This window comes from Rana temporaria, chromosome 3 (genome assembly GCF_905171775.1).
Source record: "Rana temporaria chromosome 3, aRanTem1.1, whole genome shotgun sequence".
Lineage (NCBI taxonomy): Eukaryota > Metazoa > Chordata > Amphibia > Anura > Ranidae > Rana > Rana temporaria.
In genome coordinates, this window is record NC_053491.1 from 244,849,403 (window position 1) to 244,871,446 (window position 22,044).

Below are 22,044 nucleotides of genomic sequence, written 5' to 3' on the forward strand. Positions count from 1 at the left end.
CAGAATCAGTTTAGCCTTAACATTGCTATACCCAGGGTCAAAATGTAATATTTTTACTTTAATTTGTATATCAACAGACTCGCTAAAATATTTCTTCTTAGTTTTTAAATATACTTGGGCATTTTAAAATGAATCATCTGTTTTCATTCCTTCATAGTCCATACGTGGGATGTTATGGCTTCCTCAGCACACAACTATGCTACCCCTTACATCTTTGGCACAGTAAGGAAACATATTTGTCCCTGTATAACATATGCTTTGGGACATGTAGATTGTCACGTTTGCTTTGTGCATCAACAGGTTGCAAATTATACCTGTTTCAGCCAGAAAATCAGCATTCTTTAACGATCACCTATTTTGCTTCTATTTAAAAGTAAAAAAAATGGCAGCTGAGTCACTTTATTTAAAAAAACATTGCATCGGCTAGAAGTGCATTACATAGGGCAAATTGACCCATCTTGAGAAAATTATTCATACTTGTTTTCTTCACGTATTCTAACAGAAAGCCTGTGTAATAAGTGAATAAAGAGTGATTGACTAACAAATGTTGTCATAAAATGCTGTAAATGTCACAAAGAAGGTGATTTAAAGCTAGTCATACATTTTTAGATTTCTCTTGTTTATCCCTGCAGGCTGAATGAGACAAGTCACACGGTTCCCCCATCCTAACTAAACAGTGTTTTGCTGTCTATTGCTATTGGCTCCTAACCATTTTTAAAAATCCCCCCCCCTAACCAGTGGAGTCACTAGGTGGTGGCTATTGGGGCTATAGCCCTGAATCTGGGACCCATAGCCCAGAGTCTCTCACAATCAGCGGTGGATGTGGACGCCATGCAGATAACTAACGTCTCGGACGTTTTACTTTGTTCTGTCACTGCACTGCTTGCTAGAACCGCCTGGCATCTAGCAACCAGTGATGTCACAAAACCTGTGTGACACAGTATGAGCCCAGGCACTGGTGTCGCTATGGGGGGCAAGGGGTGCATGCCGCCAGAGGGGTGACACCCGTGGGTGGCGGCACCGCTAACACCGCCCACTGCCCTACACTCACGGGTATCGTGGCTATCTCCCCCAGTGAAGTGGACCGAAGCCGCCTCTTTGCTTACATCCACACATGAGATAGATGAGCCCGAAGGACACACAGCACTGTGTACAGTATATACGTCTATGCTGTTCTGAGGTCTGTACACTTTACAGCATGTAGGTGGACATGTGCAGGAGGGCGCTATGGAAGAGAGGGGGGTGCCTATACTGATGGGGGGTCTGCACTGAGGAGAGGTGTCTATACTGATGGGGGTCTGCACTAAGGGGGTGTCTATAATGACGCGTTTCACAACAAACTTTAGTGCTTATTCATAGCTATAGCTATATATATACATATATATTTACACACACACACACACACATTTATATTATATACATGTGTATGCGTGCCCAAGCGTATGACTTTCTTTACCTTGATGCTATGGGCTCTAGCCCCAAATCCTTTGTAGACCTAGCAACGCCCCTGGTCTGGCCTCTTCTAGTCTTTACAGTTTTCTAGTAAAAGCTTAAAGCTGGCCATACATGGCTCAATTTATGTCCGATTTGACTATATTGAATGAAATTCAAGCCGTGGGTGGCCTGACAGCACCACCTGTTTTAACAAAAGTAAATAATTTTCAATTGACTTTTGGCCAGGGGATCCAGGTGGAAATTTTTTGGCGGAAAAGCAACTGAATCAAATCTGATGAAGCCACTGTTTGGCTATTTAGCAGCCATGGGTCCCACCAGCAGTTAAATACAATAGCCAGAAGGGAAGGTTCCTCCATGGGCTGAACAAGGAAAGTCTTTTTTTACACACAGCAGAAGTCGATCGGTGGGGGCAGGGTATCTGATGTCCTCTGGCAACCGCTGATCGTTAGGCAGAGAGACAGAATTGTGATCTCCCTATGTAAACAAGGCAGATCGTCGTTCTGACAGGAGGGAAAGGATGGAATTTGTGTCCCTGCAAAGCAGGGAATAAATTCCATATCTTCCCTGGGTAAAAGCACCTCACACAGTATAGTAAAACGCTGGTTAGGCACACTGTTAACCCTTTGAGCGCCCCTGATGTTAACCCCTTCCCAGTCAGTGTCATTAGTACAAAGATAGCACATATTTTTTAGCACTGATCACTGTTAGTTTTGACACAGTGTCAGAATGTCCACCGCAATAACGCAGACCCACTGTAAGTTACTAGAAAAAAAAATCCCATAGTTTGTAGATGCTATAACTTTTGCGCAAACCAATCAATATGCGCTTATTGGGATTTTTTTTACCAAAAAATGTAGTAGAATACATATTGACCTAATTTTATGAAGAAATAACATTTTTCAATTTTTTTTTATTGAATATGTGTTATAGCAGAAAGTAAAAAATATATTAATTTTTTTTCAAAATTGTCTATTTTTTTGTTAATAGCACAAAAAAAGGGTGATCAAATGCCACATAAAGAAAGCTCTATTGCATTGTCCCCTGAAATCTTTCGGTCAACGGACAACGCTGGGTCCCACACTGCCATCTTGCTTGTGATGTCATCGATATACCTGCTGGCTCTTTTCAGGTTTAGCAGGTTGGGTCTCTTGATGACCCTTCTAACCAGAGATCAAGTCCTGGGGAAAAAAGTGTGGGAACTCCCACCCAAGATCCACTCCCCCATCAAAAAAAAATGATACGCTCAAATGCATAATTACTAACCCGCAATTGCGGAGGTCTGCCGCGAGTTATGGCGGGATTTAGAAAGAACTTTAAGCAAGTTCTTTCTAAATCCCGCGATAACTTGCGGTAGACCTCTGCAATGTCTCCTGGAAACAATGACAAAAGCTCCCAGGAGACATTGCGGCATCGAGGAAGTGAAGGAATACCCGCACACTACCCGATGAATCCATATACAGGAAGCGGCCAGTAACATAAAGGATTACTAAGGTTCGCCTGCCCCTGACAGTGACTCGAGCTAGGCATCGCCGCTTAGTGAAGGATTGGCTCGGGCGGCTCGGCTGCTCTAGTCCTGCAAAGGGAACTGCGTTCCTGCTGTAAAAAAAGTGCAGGAACTCCGTTCCCACGGGTTCCCGCAGGACTTGAGCCCTGCTTCTAACATACTGAATGAAGGACTAATGGCCTCTTGGGATATGTGGCGTACATATCCTAGGATGTCCAGCGACCACTGTGAGCTCTAGGTGAATGGCGTGTATTAAAGGGGAGGTGGGCATACTGTTTGCAGAGTAAATAATAAGTAAATAATTAAAAAAAAAATACCTATCTACGTAAAGGAGGGGAGGAGGGGTGTAGAGGGGGCAACTTGACAAAAAGGGTGAAGTTCTGCTTTAAGAAGCAAGGAAGACTACTAATCTGAACCCAAATGACTCTCACATAAAACTCTCACTGTGTAAAACAATTTCTCCAATGGACTTTAATAGCCTCAACAATCTCCACTCCTTTGTTTCTTGCTGTGACTAATTCTTTGTTGATTAGATTATTGGTATAAGAATGTCAGTAAACATAGGTGAATCATTGTTACAGCTCTATAATGGACATGCGATAAAAAAAAAACTGGGAAAAGGGGCAATGGAGAGAAAAATGCTGGGGGTTAAATACAGTACACATGAGTCACCAAGGTAAACCATAGAATAGTTATGTTCCAAGAAAAGCCACAGGCATACAACAACATTAGGTCACGTGAAAGCACACTCACCTCACGGGTTGTATTATGCTCGGTGACACAAGTAGTCACAAACAGTCCATATCAACTAAGCTGAGTAGATATCATAAGACATTTGTAGTTTTATATTGGACTATTTTAGTAAGTAATTTCGTAATAAGGCCATTGTGGAAAAGTCATGGATTGTGAATGTGGCTCCATCCCTTTCCTAGTTCAAGCTAAATACACAGACTGGGAGAAACAGAAAGAAAATAGTTTGAAATGTGAAACTTTTTGTCTTTTTTGCTTTTTGGAACTCCTGTCCTATTAACTGTACCACATAAAGTTATTCTTTACAAAAAACCTTGTATGTTTAAGAAGATAATATTCTGTGCTAAGATATAATTTATTACTAAGCCACATCAAACTGAAGATGGAGGTCAGACTTGCACATACAGTTCAATCACCGTGCTATCTTTATTTTGACAAGACTGTCCTTTTAATAATCTGATTTATTAACAAGTATAAGGAATATTCAAGTGGATGTTTCCTTGAAATGGAAACATACACACTTAATAACATAACAGTAACTAAAACATAACTTTTGGCTTAGTGATGCACCTCTATTTCTGTGTTTTGTCTCCTTTGAAAATGAGAGATTGTATAGGCAGTGATGTATTTTGATTTTGTGCTGCCCTAGGTATGACTAAAACTGGGTCTCACGCCCCCCACTATCCATAGGCTACACTTTATAAGCCTTTACATGTTACCACTTCAAATTTACTGAGGGGGTCTGGTGGTAGAATTACTGGCCATGATTTGATGTTCACGTAGTACCTCACATGTGTGGAACGATTGCTGTTTGCGTGCATGTGGGGCCAACACGCGCTTTTGCCTTTGCGTACGAGTACGGGAGGACGGAAACACCTTTGTTTTTATTTATTTCTTACATTGTTGCTTTAATTTTTTTTATCACTTTTGAATGTAAACATCCTTGTGACAGCAATAGGCTTGTGACAGGTACTCTTTATGGAGACATCTGCAGTCTATAAGACCTCAAATCCCACTTATAAGCATTCAGAACACCAAGATGTGTGTTTTTGAATGCTTATAGCAGGGGTGTCAAACTCAATTTCATTGTGGGCCGCATCAGCATTATGATTGCCCTCAAAAGGGCCGGTTGTATCTGTAAGATTAGATGTCCAGCGCATTCCCTCCCCTTACATTAGTTGCCAAGAGCCCCCCACCATCAGAAGTTGAGTCCCCTATTCTCCCTTACATCACAGTGCCTTATGCTGCTGCTGGGAAGAAGCTGGATGCATTGCTTGAAAGCAGAAAGTTGGGGTCTGGAGGAAGACCAGAAGAGGGCTGGAGCTCTCCTGCAGCTGCAGGAGAGGTGCGAGGGCCATGTGAAATGGCTTGGAGGGCCGTATTTGGCCCGCAGGCCTTGTGTTTGACACCTGTGCTTTATAGTTTTAAAAACTGACGCTGATGGTTTCTGAGTAAACCAGAAGTGATGTCATCACTTCCGGTTTACTGTTACTGTTACTAACAGCCAATCAAAGCCGATCTCGGCTATGCTTGGCTGTCCGGCCAGTCATCAGATGCACCGGCTGGTCATTTGGGTCTCCTAGTGGGACAGGAGAGTCCAAGAAATCTGTGAAAGGCAGCGGGAGGTGGGGAATGTCCCCTCCCGCTGCTTGTAATAGCAATTGAGTGGCAAGTAAGCTGCTCTGATTGCTATTACAAGAGAGCCAACTGCCGGCTCTAATAAAATGATACTGGGGTGATGCCTGCAGCTGTAGGCATCATCACGGGAAAGGCACCGCCGCCCACCTTGTTGGCCTCACAGTAGATACGCCCCTGTGTATAAGTTTAGGGCTTATACTGTTTTGATGTTTTGAGCCCACTTCTACTGTTTTTTTTTCAAACTCATATATTTCCTCATACAAGAGAAGGCATGTAGTACCTTTCAGATATAAGCATGACCTAGTGGGAAACTGATAAATTGGCTATGGAAAAATGGGAAGTTTTCCTGACATCTGAGGAAAGTGGATTTTAGGAATTTGAAGCTATATCAGGAAACCCGGATTAGATTATGTAAGTCAAGGGTATACAAAATGTAATATCAACCATTTGTTTTAACAGCAGGCGATTAGGCTACAATATATTTACAAATGTAGCTGAACAAATGTGGACTTTGTTGGCAGATTGTCTTATAGGCAAAAGTTGTCATATGGCATAAGCATACTGGAGCCAGTGTTTTTGTATGAGGATCAATAATTTATTAACTGAAGAAGCATCATCTTGACTGATATGCCAAAATTTATGAGGAAGACTAGGACAGCCGCACTCCAGAAAAACGTTCCTTTTTAATAAAAATTGGTCACAAAACTGACTGATATGCCTTGTACACACGATCGGTTTTATTTACAGGAAAATAGGTTTTTGCCAGGAAAACCGACCTTGTACATGCTCCATCACACTTTTTCTGTCAGTTTTCCTGCCAAGAAAAGATTGAGAGCAGAATCTCAATTTTCCTGACAGGAAAAAATTCCATCGCGGATCGCGTTCGTCTGTATGCAATTACGATGCAAAAAAAAACGTGCATGCTCAGAATCAAACAGAAGAGCCGAACTGTTTGCTGGTAGAAACTATTTCCTTTGCATAACTGTAGCTGCTGTATGTGCTGTAATATTTTGTTGTAGCATTAACTAAATACAGTATGCAGCACTGTGTTCTGACAACAGTATGTGCGACTTCCTGTCTGCTGCTGGAACTAAATTAGAGTCAGTCTGATGCGTCTCCACAATACAAGGCTTGCTTCAATTGGTCAAAGTGGAAATCTGCTGTTGAAATTGTGATGTCATCTTCCTACCTCTCCAACTATATCAATTATAGGAAGCCTTACATTTATTGATAAAAATATAAGGCTACTACTGAATGACAGAGACACATTCAGGCTTACTATAGTTTTGGCAGCGGACGGGAAGTCACCCGAACTGCTACGGAATGCAACACCGCTTACTGCCGTGGAACACTGTTACAGCGCTCACAGGGACTGCATCAGTTTGTGAAGAAATCAGTTTCTTGGGGCCAGTTTGGCACAAAAAAAAAAACAATTTCATAATAAAGCTGGAATTCTACTTTTGGGCAAGCCAAAAACAACATCTATTCCATGACACCATGGAGTTCCCCGATCTTTTTTTTTTCAATTGAGTGGAGAAGGGTTAGATACCCTGCCAGGTTTTATTGCTGTCTTTGTCCCCACCAGGGACATTCACCTTTCTATTTGTCCTACTGACCACGGCCACTAATGCCTAGTACACACGTACGGGTTTCCTGGCGGACTGTTCACCAGCGGGAAACCCAAGGGGAAATCCAAGAACCTGCAGGTCAGTCTTTCCCCCTACATACAGCCGGGTTTCCCAACAGGAAAACTGCCATGAAAGCTTTGGTCGGGAAACCCGGCCGTGTGTATGCTCCATCGCCGTGTTTTCCATAGGAAAACTGCCGGCTTAAAAAACGGCGGGAATCCCGGCGTGAAAAAGAGACCTGGTTGTCTTTTTTTTCCCCCGGCAGTTTTCCTGTTGGGAAAACTGCGATGGAGCATACACACGGCCGGGATTGCTGGCCAAAAGCTCTCATAGCAGTTTTCCTGACGGAAAACCTGTACCTGTGTACGAAGCTTACGACAGAACGTGCTGAAAAATCCCAAATATTAGAGTTGTCAGCAGAACAAAAGGTGAGAAAAAATCTTTCAAATTGCATAGATGTTCTTATGACAACTCTCCAAAATGGGAATTCCATTCTTCTAATTTCCTGTTACGTTTCTAGCACTTCACTTCCAGGAAGTGAAGGGGAATCTCCCATTGCAGGACACACGCCTCTTAGGAATTTAACCCTTTCCTCAACATCAAAATGAGAATTGGCTTTACACACACTCTAAGAATTTTTAGGGCGTTAAAGGCGACATTTCCTCAGTAAAAAAAAGAAATGCTAACATTATTGATTTCTCAGTCTGCAAATGCTAGTTACCTGGCTGTAATCCTCTTGCTTCAATATCCTGACTTAGAGACTCAGAACAAGTATCAAGATAAGGACTTTTAACTTTAAGGGCCACACACAGGCTGAAAATCGGGCGGTATCGGACATTCTGCCCGTGTGTACTGCAGCCGATCCGACAGAAGCCGGCTGAACGTTTTGCTTCTGTCGAAAAGGCATGATGAAAAAAGGTCTGCCGATTGGCATGCAATGAAGCACATGGATATGAGCTAATTGAGGGAGCTGCTCAGACCAAAACATTCCAAACTGAATGTAAAAAATGTTAATGTTCTGCCTTGCATTGCACATAATGCAAGTAGTTCTACTATTCACTAATTATTAAGTACTGTATATTGAGTGTTGCAGATTTTATGTGCCCAAAGCGCCCAAATGCAGCCTCACCGGCACCCATCAATGCAGCCTCACCAGCGCCCATTAATGCAGCCTCACCAGCGCCCATCAATGCAGCCTTACCAGCGCCCATCAAAGCAGCCTACCAGCACCCATCAATGTAGCCTCACCAGCGCCCATTAGTGCAGCTTCACCGGCGCCCATCAATGCAGCCTACCAGCACCCATCAATGTAGCCTCACCAGTGCCCATCAAATGTAGCCTACCAGCGCCCATCAATGAATGTTTCCTTGCTTCCATTCATTCGGGAATCGGGACACAGACACAGTCCTCCGCTGCCCCTCTGATACTATGTGTGATCGGAGTGGCCACTGCCTACTGATGCTGAGACTTAGTTGGTTGCTTGCTGCAGAGAGAAGAGAGTATAAACACCAATGGCCAAGTACGCTAGGCAGCGGGGGGCCCTAGGCCTAGTTTGCCTATTGGTAGCACTGGCCCTGACCCCATGGTCCCTTTTCCTTATCGTTTAAAGTTTACATGCTAACACACTTTGGATCTTTTCAACTGTGTAGGGTATGTAGGATGTGAGCCAATGGGCAGTCCCGAGACTGGTTGATTTTAAAGACACAGAGAAAATATGATCTAATTTGGACCATTCCCTATAGCAGTGTGTATGTGCTGTTTTGTTTCATCAATACTTAGCTGTAGCCATAATCTAGCTAAAGGTAGAACTGTGGCCTCCCATATAAAAAAAATAAACAAAGAAAAAACTTTAATATAAGCGCATCTGCAAATATTTCCCTTTAAAGCCCCATAAATATTTGTTTATCCTGCCAGACAAGTCCACTTAATGCAGCTTCCTGTGGTAGGCTGGCGACTATGCTGCACTGCTCCTAAATTCAAAGCAGATTTCCCAATTTTGGGCTAGATTCAGCAAGCGTAATTTCAAATCTGCATCGGCATATCGTTACGCCGATTCTCCAAGGCAGATCCGTCCAAAAAATAGGCTTCCTCCTCCGACGTAACTTGAATGCGGCGGCGTAAAATTGTGTGCATTCTCACGCTGGCTGCTAGGGGCGCTTCCGTTGTTTTCGGCGTAGAGTATGCAAATTACCTAGTTACGCCGATTCACAAACGTACGTGTGCCCGGCGGTAGTTTTTTACGTTGTTTGCATAAGGCTTTTTCGGCGTTACGTTACGTTACGGCGTCACGCAATGTTAAGTATGGACGTCGTTCCCGCTTCGAAATTTGAATTTTTACGCTGTTTGCGTAAGTCATTCGCAGATAGGGCTGGACGTAATTTACGTTCACGTCGAAACCAATACATCGTTGCGGCGTACTTGGGAGCAATGCACACTGGGATATGTACACGGACGGCGCATGCGCCGTTCGGAAAACACGTCAATCACGGCAGGTCATCACACATTAGCATAAAACACGCCCCCCTTCCACATTTGAATTACCCGGGCTTACGCCGGCCCCATTTACGCTACGCCGCCGTAAGTTAGGAGGCAAGTGCTTTGTGAATACAGCACTTGCCTCTCAAACTTACGGCGGCGCAGCGTAAATACTATACGCTGCGCTGCCGTACGAATGGGGGCAGCTACGTGAATCTAGCCCTTTGTGTAGTCTGTGTCTGCTTGTACTACATTGGGGTGAGAAGATGTAGTAGGGGGTAACTATCAGCATTATCATTGCTTATTCTGTAGCTTATCAGTCAGCACCTGGCTACACCTAGTCTTGGTCACTAATTTCTGGATTGATAGCACTGAGTAATTGCTGAAACCCTGCTACTGTGAGCTGCAGTGTCTGGGTATGGGAAGCATTTGAGAATTTGGCTCAGAGAAGGTTTTTTTATTTTTTTTGTCATTTGACCAGCTACCACATTTTTCCAGTTTAACATTATTACAAGAAAGGTAAATAATTCTACAGAGGAACAATAATAATATCCCACTATATCTATTCACAAGTTTTGTTTTTTATATATCTCTTAGAAAGTTGCCATCCAATAAATCCCTTGTATTTTTACTTTATTTTTTTTAAATCAAAGATTGTTTATTGAACATAATTCATCCACCCAGAGTAGACAAAGCTGTACAGTCATAAATACGAAATCCTACATGTAAAGCTTACAATCGTTTACTTTTTAATGCTAACTATACCTCTAGAATAGTTAGCTTTAGAGGAATGTCGTATATCTGTTATGTATATCCAAAGAAAACATTGTGATACTGAAGCAGGTTTTCCAGGACTAGGTTACGCTTTGAAGCCACTCTCATTTAATAAGAGGTCATAAGGCAGATGACCTTTCTGAGACCTCTGCTACTACAAGGGTATCTTGCATAGCAAAGATTGTTGTTTTTAGACAGATCAAGTATATCCACAACATCACTGGCACATCTTGCAACTAAATCCACTGATATACATGGGAAAAGCATCACACATGTCACCATCCAGGCAGGGCCGTCTTAATAGCATGATGGGCCCCTGGGCAAAGTCATGCTCTGGGGCCCCTACAATGGAGACAAAAAATGGTGGTTGTGGCGCTGCAATATGGTGACACATTGGTGAAAAAAAGAGTCCGCTGTATAGGTTGTGAGTCCTTGTTGCAATAAATTAGGAAAAAATGAATTGAATGGAAAATAATATGAAAATAAAAGAAGATTAAATAATTAAATGAGACCTGGGGATGATGAGTGATGAGGGAGATGATGAAGGGAGAGACACTGATCTGTGATGAGCTGATGGTCCCAAAAAACGCTGTCCAGGGGCAGGCCTTCCAGAAGCAGGGGAGACCAGAGCAGGGACTCCAAACATGTACACAAAAAAGAAAGACAGAGGGCGCCTCCTGGTTAGACGTTATATGAAGCTTTAATTATGCACAGATTACAGTGTGAACTTACATTTTAGAAAGATAAAATCCTGTAGGAGATTCAATCAATGGGTAGTGAAGGGGATGAGACGTCTTGCCGGGCTAGATATAAGCCGATCGTGCTCCTCGGGTGAAACTCCTAGATCAGACCGTCCATTGCAGGAAGAGATAGCTGGTACGGAGGACTAGTGGAAACGAGGCCCGGAGCGCAGCGTGAGCCACGGTGACGTCACTAACATGCGACGACGTTTCAGAGCGGGCGCCTTCCAATGACCAAGCGCGCTCCTTTCTCAAGCATGTTAGTGACGTCACCGCGGCTCACGCTGCGCTCCGGGCCTCGTTTCCACTAGTCCTCCGTACCAGCTATCTCTTCCTGCAATGGACGGTCTGATCTAGGAGTTTCACCCGAGGAGCACGATCGGCTTATATCTAGCCCGGCATCCCCTTCACTACCCATTGATTGAATCTCCTACAGGATTTTATCTTTCTAAAATGTAAGTTCACACTGTAATCTGTGCATAATTAAAGCTTCATATAACGTCTAACCAGGAGGCGCCCTCTGTCTTTCTTTTTTACCTACAATGGAGACAGCGCAGGTAAAAAGACATCAAGTAGGTAGGAGGCAGACAAGCGGAGCTTCCCCTTTTGGGTGGAGCTCCGCATTAACTACATGAATAATCATTCTGTACAGCAAAGAAACAATGGGAAGATACTACATACATAAAGTAACAAAGCTGTCCTGTGCATATAATATATGTATCTGCTAAATTGATGCCCCCCCAGCACTCTGACCCCTCTACACCCCAGATATCCCCCCAGCACTCTGAACCCTCTACACCCCAGATATCCCCCCAGCACTCTGAACCCTCTACACCCCAGATATCCCCCCAGCACTCTGACCCCTCTACATCCCAGATATCTTCCCAGCACCCTGACCCCACTACATCCCAGATATCCCCCAAGCCCTCTGACCCCTCTACACCCTAGATATTCCCCCCCAGCACTGTTACCATATACCATAAAATACCCCTTGTATTGTGACCCCACTACATCCATGATACCACCTACACTGTGGCCTCTCTACATCCCGATACCTCTAGCACTATAGCCACCCAAGCTACCCCAAGCATTGCTACCCTCTATACACTCCAGATCACCCCTCAGCATTGTTTTTCCCCATACACCCTTGATATCCACCAGCACCATTATTCCATCCATGTAGTACCCCCTTTACAAGTGAAGATACAGTGCATGTAAATATTTGGCTATGTGCCCACCTCCAGCACTGGACTCACCTATACCAATCAAGCAGGCAGGAGGAGGGGTGGAGGAAGGAGCATCCCTCCGGGCATTCCAAGTCCTTCGTTGCAAACAGTGCTAGACAGATGGGCTCACCATGACACCATCCACAATGCTACTTCCGCAGGTGGGCTCCAGGTCCTACCCCACAGCCTTCGAGTTCCGAGCATTCAAGCTGCATGGGGCGGGGTCAGGGCATTACTGGCGCTCCGGTCCTACCCCTCCCTGCTGGCTGTGAAATAATAGGTATCGTTCTGCACAGCACAGCGCACCACCAGCCTGCCTCCCCTCTGTATCATCACTCTCAGTGCCATCATGGGGCCCCCAATTTTGGGGCAGCATGGGCTCAAAGACCAGCTGCTTTGGGGAAAGTGCAGGGACCCCCCATGCTGCTGGGGCCCCTGGGCAGTGCCTAAGTGTGCCCTCTCATCAAGACAGACCTGCATCCAGGTAGCAGACCTTGTATTCTTACCAATAGATGATCTAAAGCTTGTTCAGTAAGGCAAGCAGTAAAGTGCAAAGTACAGTATATCGTAGCAAACAATTACAATTCATCTTTTGCTGATTTGTAAACTGTATTTTAGACTCTTGTAAAGTATGTGTAGACCGGGTGGAATGTCAGCTCCCCAGAATTGGCCTCATTTCTCCTGAGTCCTGTATATATAAAGACTAAGCGACTGTCCAGTCAATGGGAGCTTTCAAAGTACAAGTCCACACGGCAAGGATACCAAGCCAGAACATTTGACACTCTACATTCCTACATAAGGTCACAGGACAGGCTAAAGGCAGACTCCAAAGGGTACAAATTATCTGTCTTTACTTGACACTCTCACTCTCTCTTCATTCTAGCTCAGTGGTTCTTAACCTTGTTGGAGGTACTGAACCCCACCAGTTTCATATGTGCATTTACCGAACCCTTCTTAATTGGAAAAATAAAATATGATTTTGTGTGTGATGGGCACAGTGGCTCCGTGTGATGGGCACAGTGGCTGCGTTTGATGGGAACAGTGGCTGCGTTTGATGGGCACAGTGGCTGCGTGTGCTGGGCACAGTGGCTGCGTGTGATGGGCACAGTGGCTGCATGTGATAGGCTCAGTGGCGACAATTGATGGCACAGAGGCTGCATATGATGGCATAGTGAGGCTGCAATTTATATATATATTTTTTTTTGCTAGTCAGAGAAAGCTCATTTAAAATGACACAAAAACATTTTTTTTATCTGCCATTTTATATTAATACAGTGCTGGTTGTTACCTCACCTCAGTTAGCCTCCTCCCCTCCCCCCTAATCCAGCCATTTAATTATATGCTCTTAACAGGTTCTACTTACTTTTAAACAAGTTCAGTAGTCTTTTTTTGCACACTGTCTGCTAGGTTCAAGTTCCACTAGTCAGGCAGGCTCCTCGAGACTAGTCCTTGCCTCTCTAGCTCGTCACAGGCAGCGCCGACACACAGCTCTCTGAGCAGCGCTCCGAGTCCCCCCTTCCGGCCGTGAGTGGAGTGACGTCACGCCACTGGAAGGGACCAAGAGACTCCTTCATAGGGGGAGTAAACAGGCTACAGCAGACAGTAAAGGGAGCCGGGAAGGTGACGGTCCCGGATGCAGGAGTGCACTCGGCACACAATTTGTACAGTGCCGCTGGCACCCGTCCGCCCCTGCCTTGTATCGGCGGCCCTGTGTGACCTCCGCCGAACCCCCGAGACTCACTCACCGAACCCCTGGGGTTCGATCGAACCCAGGTTAAGAACCGCTGTTCTAGCTTCTACTAACACAGAATATTCAGTGGGGGTAGTGGTAGCATTAAAATGGCTCTGTGTATAGAAAAATACTCCCGCGCTGTCAGTAGGCTAGAATACTGAGAGAAGGGGAGGGGAGACACTGCTGTAAGCACCTAGTGATCTAACCTGATAGACAAAAATATAACAAATGAAAAAAGTGATGGTGTCTGCGCTGTGTTGCAAAAGGGCAGGGGACGTGAGGAAAGAAAAGGGGAGTAATGTGATCAGAATGCACTGAATGCGTAAACGAATAATAGCCTCAGAAGACCACTAAATGGTCCAATTATAAGTAAATATGTGTCACAAATACTATGAACCTAGCAGACAGCGTATCGTCACGTCACGTGACTTCATCATGGGAAAAAGATTCACCTGATGAAGTCACATGACGTGACGATACGCGTCGGGAGCACTGGACATTGCACTTTCTGACGGTCGGCAGATGAGCCCGAAACTCATGGATGTATGTCACCGTTTTAGCTGCCAAATGTGGGTTTTTGTACATTGTTTTCACCAATACACTTGTTCCTACGGGATTATGCGATGTATTTTCCTTCTCTTCTCCATTTCCATTGCCACTCTCTGAGCCATTCTTTGCTGCAAGTGTGAACACAGGAGACTAGGAGAGAAGACAAGCAAGACTATTGCGAGCTCAGCGTTGGTGGAGATAGGTTCATTATTTTTTCACTTTGAGTGAGTGCATTTGGTGCTATATCCTGTTAGAGCCATCAGTAGGTTTACAGAGTTACGCTATATGTCTCCTTGTTGTTCCTCCACATGTGCATACCTGTTATTGGGTCCTTCAAGTGAACTCCCAGATAGATCGTGCCATCGACGCAAGTGTGGATTATTAGGCTATCAGAGGTATAGCTGTGAGGTGAGCTGCTAAGAGCCACAAGAGGTGGTTGTTGCACTTTGACGTTTTTTGCATCTTTCAACACTTGGCTTTGGGATCACCACTTAAAGACTTTGACCTATTCATCTGTGTATTCACTTTCATCAGTATATACATTCACTATACACGTGCATGTGCTTTATATTTATTTTGTTGTATATATATTTTCTATATTTTTTATATATAGATATTTATGTATTTATACCCTAACATTGGTTGCTTTTGTGGTTTATGATTCATAGTATTTGTGACACATATTCACTTATAATTGGACCATTTAGTGGTCTTCTGAGGCTATTCTTCGTTTACGCATTCAGTGCATTCTGATCACATTACTCCCCTTTTCTTTCCTCACGTCCCCTGCCCTTTTGCAACACAGCGCAGACACCATCACTTTTTTCATTAAAATGGCTCTACTTAAAGGGGTTGTAAAGGTAAAAGAAAAATCCCTAAATAGCTTCCTTTACCTTAGTGCAGTCCTCCTTCACTTACCTCATCCTTCCATTTTGTTTTCAAATGTCCTTATTTCTTCTGAGAAATCCTCACTTCCTGTTCTTCTGTCTGTAACTACACGCAGTAATGCGGGGCTTTCTCCCTGGTGTGCAGAAAGCCTCTTGAGGGGGGAGGGGGCAAGCAGGAGTGTCAGGACGCCCACTAACACACAGCTCATTTCTCTATCTGCAAAGTAGAGAGTGTCCTGACACTGGTGCAGATGTGTCCAATGATATATCTCATATACTGTAAGGTTTATATGACATATGGGTCTTTGATAGTCTGTGAATTTTTTTTCTTTTACGAGTGTTTTGTAAAGTTTAAAAAAAGTATTTTGGAAAAGTTGGAAGTTAATCAGCCGTCACCTAACACCAGTATGTATTTGTCTATGGGTGTGTCATATCATCACAGGATACATCTCTAAGCAAGCCAAGATGGATTTGTCCTTAAGCACACACAGCAGAATGCAGTGGGCCAGATTCAGGAAGCTATTGCGCCCGCGCAACCATAGGTTGCGCGGCGCAATAGCTGTTTTGCTCCCGCGTAGCGAATGCCCCTGATTCAGGAACATCGCTACGCGGACGGCAGCCTAGGATATGACAGACATAAGGCCTCCTTATGCCTTCATATCTCAGGCTGCATTCTTGCGTTGGCCGCTAGGGGGCGCGGCCATTGTGATCGGCGTATAGTATGCAAATTGCATACTACCACCGATTCACAAAAGTTGCGCGGGCCCTGCGCACGCAAGGTACGGAGTTTCCGTACGGCGACTTTAGCGCAAGGTTGCTCCTGCTGTAGCAGGGGCAGCCAATGCTAAAGTATAGCCGCCCTTCCCGCTCGTGAAATTAAAATTTCACGTCGTTTACGTAAGTGAATCGTGAATGGCGCTGGACGCCATTCACGTTCACTTAGAAGCAAATGACGTCCTTGCGACGTCATTTGCCGCAATGCACGTCGGGAAAGTTTCCCGACGGAGCATGCGCTGTTAGCTCGGCGCGGGAGCGCGCCTAATTTAAATGATTCCCGCCCCCGGCGGGATCATTTACATTAGGCGCCCTTACGCCGGGCTATTTAGCATATCGCCCGCGCAATTTACGGAGCTACTGCTCCGTGAATCGCGGGCATTTCAAAATATTTGCGTGGGCGCAGAGCAAAAATCGTTGCCCTTTGCCCACGCAAATATTGCGTGGATCTACCTGAATCTGGCCCAGTGAATTTAGCATCAATTAATGTACTGTATTTTTTGCTCCATAAGACACTTTTTACCACCCCAAAAAAGGGGGCAAAATGTCTGTGCGTCTTATGAAGCGAATACTGACCAGCCCTCACCGCCATGTTAGAATACTGGGTCGGCCATCTCCTGCGAGTGTCGGGCGATCTCCCGGCTGAGCCTGTCACCTGTTAAACGGCTGAGTCTGTAGATGACAGAAGACAGAGCAGCACAAGTGGACGAATAAAGTACGGCCGCGGCAGCCTCTCGGGCTGCTCTGTCTTCTATCTGAGTGATAGGCGGATGTGATGATGTCCTCGCTATGCACAGGTCAGACTGCATTTCATAGGCACAGGTCAGGCTGCACTTCATGGCACAGGTCAAGCTGCATTTCAAGGGAATGGCAAAGCTGCATTTCATGGGAATGGTAAGGCTGCATTTCATTGGCACAGGTCAGACTGCATTTCATGGGTACTGGTAAGGCTACATTTAATTGCCACTGATCAGGCTGCATTTAATTGGAACTGGTAAGGCTGCATTTAATTGGCACTGGTAAGGCTGCATTTAAAGTGAAACTAAAGCTTCGAACATTTAAAAAAAAAATAACAAACATGTCATACTTACCTAGACTGTGCAGTTCGTTTTGCACAGAGTGGCCCCGATCCTCGTCTTCTGGGGTCCCTCGGCGGCTGTCTCGGCCCCTTCCCTGCTTCTGATAACCCCCTCTGGGAAGCGCTCTCCCAAGGGGGTTACCTTGTGGGCGTGCTCCTTAGTCTTGTATTCGGCGTCCATAGCCGCCGACTACATTACTCGGCACGGGGCCCTCGCGTCATTGGAGTTGATTGACAGCAGCATGAGCCAATGGCTTGCGCTGCTATCAATCTATCCAATGAAGAGCCAAGAAGACCGAGCAAAGAAAGAGCACGTTCGCGATGCAGGACTTTCCAGGGCTCAGGTAAGTAAAACGGGGGGGCTGGGGGACAGCAATCATCAGATGTTTTTTCACCTTAATGCATAGGATGTACAGTATTAAGGTGAAAAAACATGAACCTTTACAACCGCTCTATTTGCCACTGGTCAGGCTGCATTCATGGGCACTGGTCAGGCTTCATTTCATGGGCACTGGTAAATATTTTAGTATACCATTTGATTAAAAATATTTTTGCTCTTGTTTTCCTCCTCTAAAACCTAGGTGCGTCTTATGGTCAGGTGCGTCTTATGGAGCGAAAAATATGGTATTTCTAAAATCAATTTTTTTTTAAATTCTGAATAAATTAAAAGAAGGTTAACCACCTCCCACCTGGCCACTGCAAATATACGGCTGGGTGGGTGCTTCCTCCTTCTGAGTGGATGTTCAGGAATGTCCCTCAAAAGGAGGGGGATTGTGCAGATGCATGGGCACATACGCATCTCCGATCGGCAGGAGGGCTCTGTGATTGGCCCTCCTGATCACATGACGGTTGTGTCCAATCAAAGCGGTCGTGTCATGTAAATAGTGAGCCAGTTGCTAGGCGATCGGAGAGGAGAGCGGATCTCTGCAGCCAGTAGGTGATCAGTGAGTACAGCTTTTTACACACTGATCACCGGCCCAGTGTCCCCACAAATGTCCCCACACAGTGTAAACACACAATGTCCCCAAAATAGTGTGCCCAAAACACTGTCACCCCCACACACATGTCCCCACACAGTAAAAACACCTGTCCCCCACATATGTAACAGTAAAATCACATGTCCCAGTGACAGGGCCGGACTGGCCTACCGGGATAGCGGGAAAATTCCCGGTAGGCCGCCTGCTGACAGTCAAATTAACCAGCTGTGCCTGTGGCTGTGGGCCGCGGCCGCCATCGCGGCCGCACTTTACAATTATACGCATGCCTGCCCTATGCTGCATTCACTCCAGTCCAGTGTCATGTCTATTACATTATGTTAATAAAGAGCAGCGGCGGGCCGGTCGCCGGCGGGTTGCGGCCGCCATGCTCGCCGCTGCACTTTCCTTCCCGCGCTGTGTGAAGTGTGCACACTGGACTGGAGCGATCATGTGTTTGAGGGAGGGGAGGAGCCGAGCAGGAGAACCGAACGTCCCATCGTCCCGTGCGGCGCCAGCACCGCTCACTATGTTTCTCCTGCAGAGCCACGTGTGAAGGCAGAGCCGCAGAGGAGAAGTGTATGGCGCCGGCCAGCCTTGGAGCAGAAGGAAAAAAAGGTAGGTGCGGGGGGGGGAGGGGTTTTTGACCATGCAATTGTGAGAGAGACTATACAGTCCAGGACTCCAGATTACAATTTGCAGGGGCAGCAAAGGTGACACAGAGAGAGGGGGGTTGCATGGTGCACCCCCTTTCTCTGTCACCTTTTCTGCCCCTGCAAATTGTAATCTGGACTGTATAGTCTCTCTCTACCCAGTCCCTGTCACCCAGTCCCTGTCACCCAGTCCCTGTCACCCAGGTCCCTGTCACCCAGTCTCTGTCACCCAGTCCCTGTCACCCAGCTCTCTGTCACCCAGTCCCTGTCACCCAGCTCTCTGTCACCCAGGTCCCTGTCACCCAGGTCCCTGTCACCCAGTCTCTGTCACCCAGGTCCCTGTCACCCAGTCTCTGTCACCCAGTCCCTGTCACCCAGTCTCTGTCACCCAGGTCCCTGTCACCCAGTCTCTGTCACCCAGTCTCTGTCACCCAGCTCTCTGTCACCCAGTCCCTGTCACCCAGTCCCTGTCACCCAGTCCCTGTCACCCAGTCTCTGTCACCCAGGTCCCTGTCACCCAGTCCCTGTCACCCAGCTCTCTGTCACCCAGTCCCTGTCACCCAGCTCTCTGTCACCCAGTCCCTGTCACCCAGCTCTCTGTCACCCAGGTCCCTGTCACCCAGTCTCTGTCACCCAGTCCCTGTCACCCAGCTCTCTGTCACCCAGTCCCTGTCACCCAGTCCCTGTCACCCAGTCCCTGTCACCCAGTCCCTGTCACCCAGTCTCTGTCACCCAGGTCCCTGTCACCCAGTCCCTGTCACCCAGCTCTCTGTCACCCAGGTCCCTGTCACCCAGTCCTCTGTCACACAGTCCCTGTCACCCAGCTCTCTGTCACCCAGCTCTCTGTCACCCAGGTCCCTGTCACCCAGGTCCCTGTCACCCAGCTCTGTCACCCAGTCCCTGTCACCCAGCTGTCTGTCACCCAGCTGTCTGTCACCCAGTCCCTGTCACCCAGCTGTCTGTCACCCAGTCCCTGTCACCCAGTCCCTGTCACCCAGCTCTCTGTCACCCAGTCCCTGTCACCCAGTCCATGTCACCCAGCTCTCTGTCACCCAGTCCTCTGTCACCCAGTCCTCTGTCACCCAGGTCCCTGTCACCCAGCTCTCTGTCACCCAGTCCCTGTCACCCAGTCCCTGTCACCCAGCTCTCTGTCACCCAGTCCCTGTCACCCAGCTCTCTGTCACCCAGCTCTCTGTCACCCAGTCCCTGTCACCCAGCTCTCTGTCACCCAGTCCCTGTCACCCAGGTCCCTGTCACCCAGCTCTCTGTCACCCAGCTCTCTGTCACCCAGTCCCTGTCACCCAGCTCTCTGTCACCCAGTCCCTGTCACCCAGTCCCTGTCACCCAGTCCCTGTCACCCAGGTCCCTGTCACCCAGTCCCTGTCACCCAGTCCCTGTCACCCAGCTCTCTGTCACCCAGTCCCTGTCACCCAGGTCCCTGTCACCCAGCTCTCTGTCACCCAGTCCCTGTCACCCAGGTCCCTGTCACCCAGCTCTCTGTCACCCAGTCCTTGTCACCCAGGTCCCTGTCACCCAGTCCCTGTCACCCAGGTCCTTGTCACCCAGCTCTCTGTCACCCAGTCTCTGTCACCCAGTCCCTGTCACCCAGCTCTCTGTCACCCAGTCCCTGTCACCCAGGTCCCTGTCACCCAGGTCCCTGTCACCCAGGTCCCTGTCACCCAGCTCTCTGTCACCCAGTCTCTGTCACCCAGCTCTCTGTCACCCAGTCTCTGTCACCCAGCTCTCTGTCACCCAGTCCCTGTCACCCAGCTCTCTGTCACCCAGCTCTCTGTCACCCAGTCCCTGTCACCCAGGTCCCTGTCACCCAGGTCCCTGTCACCCAGCTCTCTGTCACCCAGCTCTCTGTCACCCAGCTCTCTGTCACCCAGTCCCTGTCACCCAGCTCTCTGTCACCCAGCTCTCTGTCACCCAGTCCTTTGTCACCCAGTCCTCTGTCACCCAGCTCTCTGTCACCCAGCTCTCTGTCACCCAGCTCTCTGTCACCCAGCTCTCTGTCACCCAGGTCCCTGTCACCCAGTCTCTGTCACCCAGCTCTCTGTCACCCAGTCCCTGTCACCCAGCTCTCTGTCACCCAGTCCCTGTCACCCAGCTCTCTGTCACCCAGTCCCTGTCACCCAGTCCTTGTCACCCAGCTCTCTGTCACCCAGTCCCTGTCACCCAGCTCTCTGTCACCCAGTCCCTGTCACCCAGCTCTCTGTCACCCAGCTCTCTGTCACCCAGTCCCTGTCACCCAGCTCTCTGTCACCCAGCTCTCTGTCACCCAGGTCCCTGTCACCCAGTCTCTGTCACCCAGCTCTCTGTCACCCAGTCCCTGTCACCCAGTCCCTGTCACCCAGCTCTCTGTCACCCAGCTCTCTGTCACCCAGTCCCTGTCACCCAGTCCCTGTCACCCAGTCCCTGTCACCCAGCTCTCTGTCACCCAGTCCCTGTCACCCAGTCCTTGTCACCCAGGTCCCTGTCACCCAGCTCTCTGTCACCCAGTCCCTGTCACCCAGCTCTCTGTCACCCAGTCCCTGTCACCCAGCTCTCTGTCACCCAGCTCTATGTCACCCAGCTCTCTGTCACCCAGCTCTCTGTCACCCAGCTCTCTGTCACCCAGTCCCTGTCACCCAGTCCCTGTCACCCAGCTCTCTGTCACCCAGTCCCTGTCACCCAGCTCTCTGTCACCCAGCTCTCTGTCACCCAGGTCCCTGTCACCCAGTCTCTGTCACCCAGTCCCTGTCACCCAGCTCTCTGTCACCCAGTCCCTGTCACCCAGTCCCTGTCACCCAGTCCCTGTCACCCAGCTCTCTGTCACCCAGCTCCCTGTCACCCAGCTCTCTGTCACCCAGTCCCTGTCATCCAGCTCTCTGTCACCCAGGTCCCTGTCACCCAGTCCCTGTCACCCAGCTCTCTGTCACCCAGTCCCTGTCACCCAGTCCCTGTCACCCAGCTCTCTGTCACCCAGCTCTCTGTCACCCAGTCCCTGTCACCCAGTCCCTGTCACCCAGTCTCTGTCACCCAGTCTCTGTCACCCAGTCTCTGTCACCCAGTCCCTGTCACCCAGCTCTCTGTCACCCAGTCCCTGTCACCCAGCTCTCTGTCACCCAGCTCTCTGTCACCCAGGTCCCTGTCACCCAGCTCTCTGTCACCCAGCTCTCTGTCACCCAGTCCTCGTCACCCAGCTCTCTGTCACCCAGTCCCTGT